The sequence below is a fragment of the Acipenser ruthenus genome, chromosome 8 (genome assembly GCF_902713425.1).
Source record: "Acipenser ruthenus chromosome 8, fAciRut3.2 maternal haplotype, whole genome shotgun sequence".
NCBI classification, from domain to species: domain Eukaryota; kingdom Metazoa; phylum Chordata; class Actinopteri; order Acipenseriformes; family Acipenseridae; genus Acipenser; species Acipenser ruthenus.
The window spans coordinates 6,568,544-6,582,533 of NC_081196.1; the positions used below are offsets into that span (position 1 = coordinate 6,568,544).

A 13,990-nucleotide genomic window follows, 5' to 3' on the forward strand; every position below is an offset into this window, starting at 1 on the left:
AAGAAAAGAGATTCAATAATTCTGGACCAGAATTCTACCAATATTCTCCTTGACACCTCAATGATGTCTTGAACACTGACCTGCAGGAAACAGAACTGCACACAGGTAGTTCTGTCTTTCAATCAGCAGTAAGGAGTCAAAAAAATGTTTTGTAGCTTTTCCATTCCTAATTAGAACAATCTGAGCCTAATATCAAAACTGGGAAAGTTATTCTGTCATAACTTAACTTTACATCATCTAAGCCTACCCAAACTTGATTACATTGGCTTATATTTTGGGTTAAACCAGGGATGAGGTGCAGAGCAATTTGAAAGACTGCAAGGAATGCTCAGGTTGTGTGCAAACCATATATGAAATCCTTCTGTCTGCCTGTATTATTTCCTGATTTAAACTTCCATTGACTTGTCTTTTGAATAACCTTGTGTGATCCCATCCCTGTGTTTTGAAAGGTATTGGCACTCACTTGGCGTATTTCTAAACTGCTATCCAATTGAGCTTTTAAAGTGTAAATTTAAAAGCGGTTTTCGTTTCTTTTGAAATATTACATTGGTTCAACTTGTTAGCATGTGCAAGAAGCTGAAACCTGAATTAGGGTGTATTAAACATGTGGGTAACAGTGTGGTTATTACACCTGATGGTATTCCTTTTAGAATAAACCCACTAATGCTACCACAGTCCACTTACTGATCTCATGTTATTGTATTTTTACTATAAGACAATAAGTTATTGTTCTGTAACTTTACTCAGCAAACGCTGATCTAAAACTAATCTGAATGGGTCCATAATGTTTCTGTTCCAGAGAGGGGGGTAGTGGTGATAGCATAATTTTAAGTGTAACTTTGTCCAGCACTGTAGCCCGGATGCTAAAACCTTCAGCAGCAACAAACAGTTAAATTAGTATGGGGGCAGTGCTGGAGCTGAGTAAGGGTACAGGTCATTGAAATATAAATAGCATTTATTGTTAAAAAAAACACACCACACTAATTCTTGAACATGTCTTTTCTTTCTCCCGATCTTCCTCTCCACTTCACACATCTACAAAGTTCAGAAAAATAAACTTGAATGTAGTACAAGAAGTGGTGATGAAATGTTTGCACACAGAATGATCTGTCAGGAACTGTCCTTTGATTGCTGTAGATTTGTGTTTGGTTTAAGCTAAAACATACATCCTCTCTTCAAAGTTCAAAGACACTAGCAAAATATTACACAAAAGAATTAAAAATAGTCGAGTCGAGCGCTTCACTGCATCTCGTAGAAAAAGTAACTCTGGATAAAAAAAACACAATCCCGTCTATAGCAAAAAATGACCTAGCATACCACAACCCAAATACAGTACCAGTATACATGGACAAAAACACGCGCTCATTGCATCTCAAGAAGATTTAAAAAATGGTGTCCTACATTATTTATAAATAACAAATGGTGTGCTTTACTGCTATTTCCTACATATGCTAAATATGCCACAACCTCCTGACCTAACAGCACTCCTAGGTCAACTGGTTGGAAAAGAAAAGCACAAGACCCATCAGAAAACGCCATGCATGCAATAAAAGGCAAGGCGAGGTAATTCTTCATTGCACTTCTGACAGTGTTTGATTTGGTAAGGGTTTGGTACCCATACAAATGTTTAGAGCTCCAGAATAAAGAAAAAAAAAACACTATGGATTTGATGTATATTTATCGCCTGTTATGACAGAATTCCATTTCTAACATTTTGATTTTCATTAATATTGAACATACAGTGCAAATGCTTTCAAGGCTTGTTCTGTTACATTCCATTACGATAGCAACAGCTGTGTAGCTGCACGCTTCAAAAGATAGACATGGTAGTTCTGTATGCACGGTCTGATTGCCACTTAGTATAATTCACAATGACCTGTAGTTTAGTATTAAGCATGTCATACACACATTGTGTCACATGCGCCTCATAAGAATATTACACACTAGGGTTAATTGAGCAGAATTAAATGGATACAATGATATACATGGCTGTAACGGTTAAAATGCCTCGAGTGGTATACCTTTGTCAATTAAAAATCCTTTCAGGGCTCCCGAGTGGCGCATCCAGTAAAAGCACTTGCCTAGAGTGCAGGATGCGCCCTATAGTCTGGACATCGTCGGTTCGAGTCCAGGCTATTCCTTTGCCGACCGTGGACGGGAGCTCCCAGGGGGCGCCGCACAATTGGCTGAGCGCCGCCCGGGGCGGTGGGAGGCTTAGGTCGGCCAGGGTGTTCTCGGCTCACCGTGCACCAGCGACCCCTGTAGTCTGGCCGGGCGCCTGCGGGCTTGCCTATAAGCTGCCCAGAGCTGCGTTGTCCTCCGATGCTGTAGCTCTGGGTGGCTGCATGGTGAGTCTGCAGTGTGAAAAAAAGCAGTTGGCTGACAGCACACGCTTCGGAGGACAGCGTGTGCTCATCTTCACCGCTCCTGAGTCAGCGGGGGTGGTAGCGGTGAGCTGAGCTAAACAAAAAATAATTGGACACTATTAAATTGGGGAGAAAACAACAAAAACTAATTGGCGACTACTAAATAAAAAATAAAAAAATTCTTTCAGGTGCCCTGTAGGATAACGGCTGCCTTGTGTCGAGGATTCGTTTTCAAAGTGGTGGCACAAAACCCTGAAAATCTCAAAATAAATTGAATTAGGGTTTAAAATCTGTGATATAACCTCATTTTAAGTTCCCCTGGCATGTGGCACAGATGTACACTGACAATAACATTTCTATGGTGTTGTTTCTGCTCCTACACTTTAAAAAATCTGTGACAAACTTACTTCTAAAAGTAAGTACTATTATTTGTGTTAAGAAATGACCAAATACTTTTAACTGCTTATCACCCAATTAAAAAGCTGTCTCCATATACACATGCATAGCAGCACAGTGAATAGGAGGTATAATAAAAAGCATTAGGCAGGGGGATCCTGCGTTTCTAAGAAAGCCTATGGAGTGTGACACAGGGATTGATTGATTCAATCACTTGCCTCTGTCGTTCATTTTCAGAGTCAAGGTGACTGTGCCAAAACAGGTGCATTCCTAATTATACGCCTTTGCCCTGTGCTTACCAATGGATGTCAAGTATCTACTCCAAGATGCTTTTTTCTAATTCTATTTCATATAGACTTGAAATGTGTATGCACTGATTATAAACTAATAGACAATTAAAACATGAACTGGCTCTCATTTTAATCGTATTAAGTTACAGAATTAATAAAGGCTTTTAGAAGATAATCAACTGCAAGTCTGCTTCTACTGTTGCAAGTATGTTATGCTCTTTCTTTGATATTTTTCTAATTGATCTCCACACTGAATAATTCAACACGGGACAGTTTTAATGAAACTGTTTTAACTAAGAATTATAAACTGAGAAAAAAAAGTAGTGTTACCAAGTAAAAACATTATGAGAATATCATTATTTTTCAATTACAGTAGTTGTTAAACTTGAGCTGTTGTTCTCCTGTTACGCACCGGAGAGTCACACCGTGAGGAGACATGTGAATGGTATATATTCTAAGCAGCATGCAAGGGCAGACAACTAATGTGGCTTCTTTACACAGCTGCTGAACTCATTTAGGTTAATAAGCGCAGTACCAGAGATTTGGAAGGTACATTTCTGTGCAATTACTGTGATACCCTTCCTAGACTCTAGCCATACTCCAATAAGGGTCTGCACTAGTACTTCACAAGACCAAGCCAATATTCTATTGCTCACTGATGCACAGTGTTATCAAAGCCAAGTGGAGGATGAAATCAGCATGTGTAATTTCTCATCTGCAGGTTGAGATGCAAAGGTTTTCATTTAATCATGATTACCATTTTCTTTCAGCCTTTAGGAATGAGGCTGAATAGGTATGAAGCATGGGAAATGAAGAGAGGTGAGCTCTTAAAGAGGGTGTGCACTCAAGCTTCAAGTGCAATGTTAAAAAGAAACAGGATCGGGGTGCACACATTCCACTGAACCTGCTTTACATAACCAGCAGCAGTTGTTGACCGTGGCTCCTTAGCAGAAAGCGCAGCCCAAGGGTCTGCTACACAAGATACTTCTGTGTACCTCATTCTCTGCCTCTCTGTCTTTTTTTTTTTTTAATTAAACCTTGGGCCAAACAACCTGAACTACTCCAACCTGCATTGAAGACCCAGTTTCTATTGAACAAAATATTAAATTGTACAAGTGTATTTCTACTTCTAGTGATCTCTAATGCAGGATAATGATATACACTGATGTGAAACTTTATCTGCATCTCCACAGTAGCAGGGCAGCAGTGTGGAGTAGTGGTTAGGGTTCTGGACTCTTGACCGGAGGGTCGTGGGTTCAATCCCAGGTGGGGGACACTGCTGCTGTACCCTTGAGCAAGGTACTTTACCTAGATTGCTCCAGTAAATACCCAACTGTATAAATGGTTAATTGTATGTAAAAATAATGTGTAAAAAAAAAAAAAAAATGTAATCGTATGTAAAAATAATGTGATATCTTGTAACAACTGTAAGTCGCCCTGGATAAGGGCGTCTGCTAAGAAATAAATAATAATAGCAATATAATGGAAAAGCATTTGTTATCGAAGAGGTGATGGATTTTAGAGGTAGCAAGAGATACCAGGGGCATCAGGGGAGCAGGAACACAACTAGATAGCCCAACCAGTACATAAAAACTGCTGCTTAGCACTAAAAAATCAGAACCACTGCACAGTTCTTTTAAAAGACAGGTGGCATGTCACACATGTCATGGATGCCTTTGCAAGACTTACTCTTTAAAGGCAGACTGGTAGCTTTCTGCATGTGAATTCACCCTCTTTGTTTATACAAAGCATGTGTTTCCTCCCTGAGTGTTTTTCTTGACACCTTAGTCAGCACAGGACAGGACAGCCTTTTGCTGCTGTAATCTGTAAACACTGACAGTAACCCGAGACTGAAGCAACATTCACATGAACAAGGATGCTGTGAGACACCTGCCGAGATGTTACAGCTCAGCAGTGGCTCCAGCTTAAATTCCATGGGTTTGTAACAAGCAGAGAGAGGCTGGGGGGGCAAACCAGCAACAACACACTCCCCAGACTAGCATCTTAAACCCTGTAAAAAAGAATACAATAAAAAGAAATGAGCCACACAGAAGATGCTAGGCTACTCCTTGACACTCTTCTGCTCCAGACTGGGGATCGGCAGCTGGCTATCCATGAGAATTGGGGTCACTGCTGCTTCAGTGTGTGAACTGGTGGCCACACTTTCCTTAAAAACTGGACAACTAGATTTCAAACCGTAAATCTAGAGCTTTTAACCTTGTCTAATCTGCAGGGGTCTGAATCAGTAACATGAGTGCACCACAGACAAGGCAACATTTTGCACACAAGGTAAAAAAAACATCATTTACGGAATACAGAAGCAAACTTAACAAGCTTGGTATCTTCTCAAACACAATTATTTTACAGAATAAGCCAGTAAGATACATTGGGATATTTTTTATCAATTTTTAATGCGTTGCAGAGTTCATGTCTTGCTTGATTCAGTTTATTTATTTGAAATGCTTTTTTTCATTTGAGTGGTAGTAACCAAAGCTTTTAAAAACAGACGCAATTAACAAACAACTGTTACAACCTCGATCCCATTATTCATCTCAGTTCTTGTTTACTTTATCTTTTGATCTTGATTGACAGAAATAAACAATGGTTGGCATGCAAGCCCAGAGTGGTGTGTTAGTAAAACAATGATGTTTTTAATAGCATGTGCGGTATTTCCAAAACTGGAGAAATAAAAGCTATTACAGAACTGGCCATGAATAAAACAATAAATCAATTTATTTTACAAAGGCTCACTGGCAAGCCAAAGTAAGATTCACACAATTGAAAACTAAGCGATGCACTTGGAACTGTTTAGCTGTAAACTGTGTCATCACAGTCTGACAGAGACAACTCATATTTTAAATGACTGAAAATATATTTAGGTAAACGATACACAAGTCTACAAGGCTTTTTTTCTCTCATTCAATCCATGCTTTTTAATAGACAACTGGGCAAGTGAAACACATTCTTAATTGGATGATAGTAATTAGAATTGCTCAGACTACAAAGGACACAATATAAAATAAATTACTCCATAAAGTCTATATTATAGCTTTCAAAAGAAAGCACTATTTTGCTGACTTGGTTCAGAGCTTTGTTTTAGTGTTAAGACCACAGAATAACCAGTTTGCCATAAAATGATATTCAAACATCAGAAAGAGATCACTTAACCCTACCTCAGCTCAAGGTTTTTCCTGAATTTGGAACTGAATCATTTCAAAGTCAAGTTTCTCACCAGTCTCTAAAGGAAACATGAAAACTATATATTGTAATGTTATATGTTTGGGCATATCTGGTCAACTAAATGTAAAAAAATAAAAAAAATAAAAAATAAATTATATTTTCTATGTAATTTTAAATCCCTGGAAAAGTTATTTCTTAACATGGTAACAAGACAAATTGGATATGCCTCACGTTGCCAGTACGTTGACTATATATGAAGATTTTTTTTCTAACAGTTGTTATGTTTTTATTAGATTTAAAGCATAAACAAATAGAACATCACTAGGTCACATGATCTTTGAGTTTTGTGTGAACTTTGGGGCATATAAAAACGACACATTTTATAAAACTAGATACATACAAAATTCAAACTATAGACATTATTTTGCCTGGAATAAAAGTACAGCACGTGACTGCTTTACATATATACATATACTTTTTTTTTTTTTTTGCCTTTGTTCTCTATTTTCTGACCCCTCTACACAAATTATATCAAAGGAAGCTGGGAAACTATATACATTCTGATACTGTAGGTTGTGAGGATTACTATGGTACTAGACTAAGGCCCTGTCCACACTACATAACCGATCTTGAGAACCATACTCAAAAACGTTTAAATTAATCCAGCTCAAAGCGTCCACATTAAAGTACTGTTTCATGTTTAGTCAGGCTTAATGCTTACAAGCACTATTAAAGTAGTTTGTTTACAGTTCCTAGCGGCACAATGAACTGTGGGACTTAATACGATAGTATCCCACCATGCACCTGTTTACAACCTTGCAAACATGGAGCCTGTGCCCACGGAAGAGATAGCCCTTCTTAGCATGAACGTTATGACTTTGTATCTTAAAAACACAAGGTACATTTTATCATAATTTGTGCGTTTCGTTTTGAACTCTGAAGTTCTCCTTGACCGATTTCATCACTCCAGATATCAATGTGCCTTGATTTCGGCATCTGATCACGCCGCTCCATGATTCACCATTTTACAACAAGCCTCAGAAATTGTATACGGTACAGCAGTATTGATAAGCTGTTCTCAACTCCTTCAGGCGCCTGTTCTGACTACTGTATTTGTAATGTGTGTACGGTATTAAATGCTGCGTAGTGTGGATGCTAACCGTATTTAGCACTTTTAAGACGTTTTAAAGGCAACTAATACGGTTTAAAGACATAGTGTTAGATAAATGTATTATAATAAGTGATATAGGGAATTCAGTGTAGAGTTGTATATTTATTTGACAGAGCTACACAAGTTCTGAAATTAACTGGGATAGTGTTGGCACATATATATTATGGCACACACACACAGAATGATAAATGTATTCTGAAAATAACTCAACTTTTGAAGACTCAAAAAGTACTAAATACAGAAATTAGTTCAGATCTATTTGTTTTAACTGTTTCATTGGTCTGGTTAAATGATTTGCCCCTTTTTCCGTATTGATTTTATGATTTTTATGATCTTATAATATTGTTATTTGTTGCTGCCTTCTCTTGCCAGCCCCCCCCCCCCCCCCCCCCCCCCTTGAAATAAGGGTTTTATCCTTATTAAATAAATAAATAAATAAATAAATAAAAAGAACTGTTGAATGAGCAATTCAATTTTCAAAAAACGTATTTGATTCCCTCAGTTTTGATGCAATCTTGATCCGCTCAGCTCACATGACACAGAGCATGATTTCCAGACAATAGCTGAATTCCAGACAAAACAAAACGAAGGTCAGTTCTGGAATCAATCATGCTATGTGTGGCGTACCATTCACACATTTCCAAAGACACTGAACCCTTCCACACATCTTCTAAAATGTTGGAAGCGATCAGGCACTGCCAGAAGATCGTGTACGATACAATATACTACATAGACACAGTCTGCAGCAATCAACAGCGATCGACTAGTTCTGAAAATAATATCTACTTTGCCAAAACAGCTATTTGGATCACCTAAATATTGTAGTCATCATGAGTTGCTTAGATTAAAGCACAATCCGAAATATAATACAGACTTTCATTTGATGATTTGACTTGCCGGATTCCAGACTGAAAAACACAGAGAAATCCTATAGGCTAGTTTAGACGTCAATCATCCACTGTTTAAATGACGCAATTGACACACCAGACTCACAGACTGTGTGACATATGGGAGGACGTACGCCATACGTCCCCTAGCACTGAAGGGGTTAAGCTGTAAAACCCCCTATTGTGCAGCTCGGCTAGTTTGACTCTTTCAAAAACGAGTTGTCACACATGATAAAGCAAGTACGTGATATCCCTGGGAGTGAAGTCATCTGAGAGCACACCTGTAACACATTCAACGCAAAAATGATAAACTCATTCAATTCAAAATGGTGAATTAAGGAAAAAATAAAAATGTCAAGCAGACAAAAACACTGCTGAAGACCCTCTCTGAACCATTTCAGTGTGAGGGCTCACTTAGGTGAGCCAAGTTAACGGCTGCTCATATTGTGAGAGAGTAGTTTCTTAATACAGATGCTAGTTTCTTATATTTTGACATTTTAATTTATGATTGAGAGAAATGCATACCTTTGCAAGCATTATTATATTATTATATTATATAAGCATAAAAATGAATCCTAAAAATATTCACTTGCTCACACAGACTAATGTCTAATGAGTGGCCAACAGTAAACACTCTGAATGTATTTTTTTATATATATATCGCCTTACTTTTAAAAATATCCCCCTGTTGACTAAAGGCTCATAAAATACCTGTTAAGTATCTGTAATTACAGAATAGCTCTTTCCGGAACAAAGAAGCTATCAAACACCATCTTTGGAAGGCAAGGAATGAATTAATCTTTTGGTAATCATCCAAGGCAATGAATACTCCCATGAAAACATAAAGAAGCTACCCTTGAAACACAATATTTAAAAAATGTTTTAAAAAAATTCTAAAATTACTGAATTAAAATAATTCATAAAAGGAAGTAACACAAAACGACTTCCTGATTTATAATGCAAGGAAAAGTGATTCTGGATCTGCAGGAGACCACAACAGGAAAAAAAAAAAGTTTTCCAACTTGTTTGCGGATACAGTAAAACCTAATTAAAAAGAAACCGTGGGCCACCTTGTGTTTTATTAGCTGGGTGATTTAACATTGGCAATGTATTGTACTATAGCTGCAATCACTGAAGTGTTCACTACACGCAGATGATGCCCCTGCATTAACGGTTGTCAGAGCTTTTTTTATGCAGAGCACTTGTGTTGTGGCTGCTTTTAGTGGTGATCAAGTTGTGCCGTGACAACCCAAAGAATACAGCGCTGCACTCCAAGGGTCAGACTCAATGGGGACAGAACAACTCGAGACCCCTCCTCTCCCGCCTCTGCAACCCCTTCAGTGTCCAGGATAACAGAGCCATCTGTGTTATATAAGCTTTACATCCTTACTTCTGACACTCGGTCCTGTCTGAGCTGAAGTTGCTGACTTTAGTTCCAGCCAGTGGAGCTGCTTGCTGCTTTTTGTTATGTAAAGAGGAAAGAGCATTCAGAACTGAGTCAGTGGGTAGCGCTTTTCACCAACTCTAGCTTTAATTTACACCCTGCAAAAAAGGCGGGCTTTAAGGGAGTAGAAGTGCCTCTGGGATACTATGACCCGCGTCATATCTTATTCCATTTATCAGAGATGAAAGTTGAGCATAGCAGTGATTCATCTGGACACAAGCCCACTGTGCCACCCAGGCTGCTTCACATGTTCTAAACAGGGCTATAAAAATGAAATCTGATGTTACCATAAACCAGCTGCTGAATAAGGGGAACCTCTCCATCTCTCTCACCCCTTTGGAATCCCAAATTGCCACTGTTCCATGACTTGCTGCAGCCATTATTATTAAATAATACATCATTAACAGAGCACCCACATCATGCCATTCTTTCCTGACATTATTAAAAACAATGAAATCCTGTAACTCATCAGAAAGGACATAGCTAAGAAAAGAGCAACTTAATAATTGATAACAAATGCAAATGCATTCTATAAAGCTTTGCTTTCCTAAAATAACAGTAATTTGTTTACCCCTGCAGAGAACATAATGTCACACTCTAAGTTAATTGTTTGAGAGTATTCTATTGAGCTCAAATGTTTCGTTTTTACAAAAGAGTAGTCATCCATCTTCATCTTCTTCTTATTGTTGTGTTCAAAAACTATCTGCAGCAGTGAGTTCACAACGTCCACTCTTGTCTACAAAAAATAATAGGAACTAAAGTTCTAATCAACATTTTAATGATTTATATTTTATTTAGTACCTGTACCTTTATTACAAATAAAAACATGCAAATATACGTTTACAAATTGGACTGTTGTTGGCCTACCATGTCTTTCTATTTATTTTTTTACAGATTAATCAATTGATACATTAGCATATGTTGGCATATTGATTTCTAAATCGTCCAGCTCAACAGTTTCTATTTGATTAGTCATCAAACAAACCGCTAATTCCCTACAGTCCAACAGTACTCTGTGCATCGAAAGTACTGTGCTATAAACAAGCCTTACACCTCTAATAAAAACTAAAAATCTGGTGTATTTTATTCAACATGGTTTTTAAATTATTATTTTTATTTTTTTAATATGCATTCTGATTTTAGGCAGGTGAATTTCAAATCTTCAATGGCAAAATTGTATTATAGTAAAGAGACTGATTTATTACATGCACAACAACACTATTTAGATTGCTTCTCGTTCTAACTCTCACACTGCAGGGCACGCTCAGCCTCAGACATACAGGGTTCTGTCTTAACAACTGAAGAAAAGTTTAAAATGCTGGACGCCTTTTATTAGTGTTAGCAATAAACAAATAATAGCAAAAAATACTGTAACTTGAAATAATAAACACTTCACATATGACACGAAATGCGTCTGGCCTTCTTTAAGAAAAGCTGTGAGAAAAGCTTGCGATACCTCTTACCAGAGGTATGAGTGGGTTTAATATAAGGACAGTTTAGACACAGCTTTCTCCGACTTTAAATGCAGGAGATAAAACAGTCCAGTGTGATTTTAGAGAACAGTCAAGATTTGGAATAATTTACACAAGGTAGAAATTATAATGTTACTTTTCTCCCGGCTACAAAGTAAATCATCTTTGGAGTGATATATTGCATTGTTCATGCTGGTGGTTTTTTTCAAACCTATACTACGACGACGACTACTACGACTACGACTAATAATAATAATAATAATAATAATAATAATAATAATAATAATAATAATAATAATAATAATAATAATAATAGAAACATATACTCGAATGCCAATTAGACAGTTACAGTAATGAATGTTTTCTTGTGGCTGTGTTTGATAATTACTGTGTTTGTTTTTCAAAACATCAAACTGCAAATTTCACAATTAAAAAATAAAAAAATGCACGTACAATTCAGATACAACGTACATGAATCAAATTTAGATTTTTTTCCATCGATTTAGATCAGCAACAAATATTCACCCTCCAACGACCGCAGCCAAATCCGCAACTATTTAATACAACCCAAATTCACATTAACATTTTTTTTTTATAAACCACCGGCTATTTGTACAGCCGTGTGTACTCCTACAATTACAAGCCAACTGTGTCAAAACGACGTGTCGGTTGCGTTTGAAAATGCTTTTAGAAAACCGAAATCACTACGTTGTACTGTTTAATTAAATATTTAAGGATAAAATGCTAGGTACTGAATAAAACACTACTAAAGACAGAACGAGACACGTTTGTAACGGAGTGTAGAACTCACACGAGCTGCTGGTAATGTTAATCTGCATGGATGGGATGTGAAACGTTTTGATTGTACGCTGGTGCACAGTGCTACAGCAAGCAGTGCGCACACATCTGCAGAATGGTGCCTGCCTGCATCCCTCAGTTACACACACATGCACTTTTAACAGAAACACAAGCTTACCATTCTGCAGTCTTATCCAGGTGATCTCCTTGTGTTTTGGCAGGGTCCGATATCTCGGACCGAAGACCAACTCGAAAATGTCAGTGCCGCGCGTTAAGCAGACTGTGGTTCTGTCATTGCTTGCTCGAAAAAATCAAACACGCGGCATTCAGGAGAAAAGACACAGAAAGAAGGAAAAAACACAGTATGTCCAGGCTTCTCATAAGACATGAGGTTGCTTTCTTTGTGCAGAATACCCGAGAGATTGCAGTGCTGAACCCAAAGACCTGTTGTCTCAGTAATCACACAGACACACACACACACTGCCTAACTCATTGCAAAGCAGAGTGAAACAGCCTTGAGTAGAAATTGCCTTGGAATGACAAGTTGCATACATGCATTCAGTGCTGGCCTGTACCACCACTGAGGTGACGTGGGGTGTGTGTGTGCCATTCTGCAGGTACTGTACCAACATAAAGCTTCGAAAAATTGTTATATTGTTTTTGAAACCCCAAATGCATATGCACATTCACTCTAACGTCGACATTCGTTGATTTTGGTTTTTTTTTGCATGACATGTTGCAACTCGACAATATTGCAGTTCACTGGGACTTGTACAAGTCCCATTGTTTCATATCGTGTTCCATTATTGAGTGAAGATCTTCCAAGAACGCGTGTGCCGAATTAGAAGCACCCGGTGATTTATGTTCTAGCGCAGTCAGATAGGATAACACTGGAACATTATTAGAACAATTTTAAACTACTGGAGAAAATTGTGTTGAAAGAAATAGATATTCAGTAGTTCGGGACAAACACCAATCACAACATGTTTTAGTACATTCTCTATTGAGGAAAATTCGTAGTATGCAAAAATACACAAAACTATTTTCTATATACGAATTCATTTGGCCTCAAACCTAACATGGTTTGAGCTCTAGCCCCCTCCTCCCCAAATCGACCAAAACCTAAATTTTAGTGGAGGTGGTAAACTATGATGAAATCGAAACACTAATGAGTGGTAAGTGATGAGGGTATTTATAGTGCTAACAATCTTGATTAGCTAATGTGTAAATTGAGTTATTCAGTTTGGTGATGCGGAGATTGGTTCTGACCCTCTCTACCTTTACAGTTCTAAACTTCATTTGTTAGTTGTATAAACGTTGTGTTTCTCAGTGAAGGTACAGTAGCACACAACAGTACACACAAATGTAACTATTTTTACAGATAACCATTTTCAGTCACATGATACGTGACTTGTTTTTAATTATTTTAATTATAATTATTTAATAATTTGTTATTTTAATTTACCCTATATTGCAACATGTTGCACCCTTTTTTGCTTTGCTTTGTTTTGTTGTACTGTAACAGGCCCCATAAACTGATTACTTTCTCCTGTGGCACTGCCTACATACAGTCCTTGTGGAGAGAAACCAGTGTATGTACTGTAGTGCATTTACTGTATATTATTACTAGAGAGAGAAAAAAAAGAAAGCTTACGTTACCCGTAAAAGTGAAAAACAACACATGTATTTAATGTAGTTTGATTGTGGTTTTGTGTCGTTTACATAATATGGGTGATGTACAGTATGCAAACCAAATGTAGCTTATTTCGTGATAAAAGACTTAAATTGGATGGACAAACCGAAATATACATTTCAGGTAATATCACTGCAGTACATGCTGATTGCAAACGTACATACTTTAGTAAAGAGCGATGCGTTTTTGTGCCTCAAAGACGTTCTGAAATAGCGTTGCCTCTAGGAACATGTTGCATTACAACAGCAGACCGATAAGCTCCCAGTAACCCTGCTCTCAATCAACCTTCCGGT

At 37.6% G+C, this 13,990-nt stretch overlaps 1 protein-coding gene across 15 annotated transcripts in view; it reads right to left on the minus strand.

Annotated features, from left to right (window-relative positions):
- The window catches only part of LOC117405505 (teneurin-4), a 187,493-nt gene extending 174,960 nt beyond the window's left edge, over window positions 1-12,533 (minus strand). For all 15 annotated transcript variants that reach the window (XM_059028289.1, XM_059028299.1, XM_059028304.1 and 12 more), the window contains exon 1: window positions 12,183-12,533. The gene's annotated coding sequence lies outside the window, so the exon portion shown is untranslated. The remainder of the gene's footprint in view (window positions 1-12,182) is intronic.
- Between the last annotated feature and the right edge of the window lie 1,457 nt (window positions 12,534-13,990).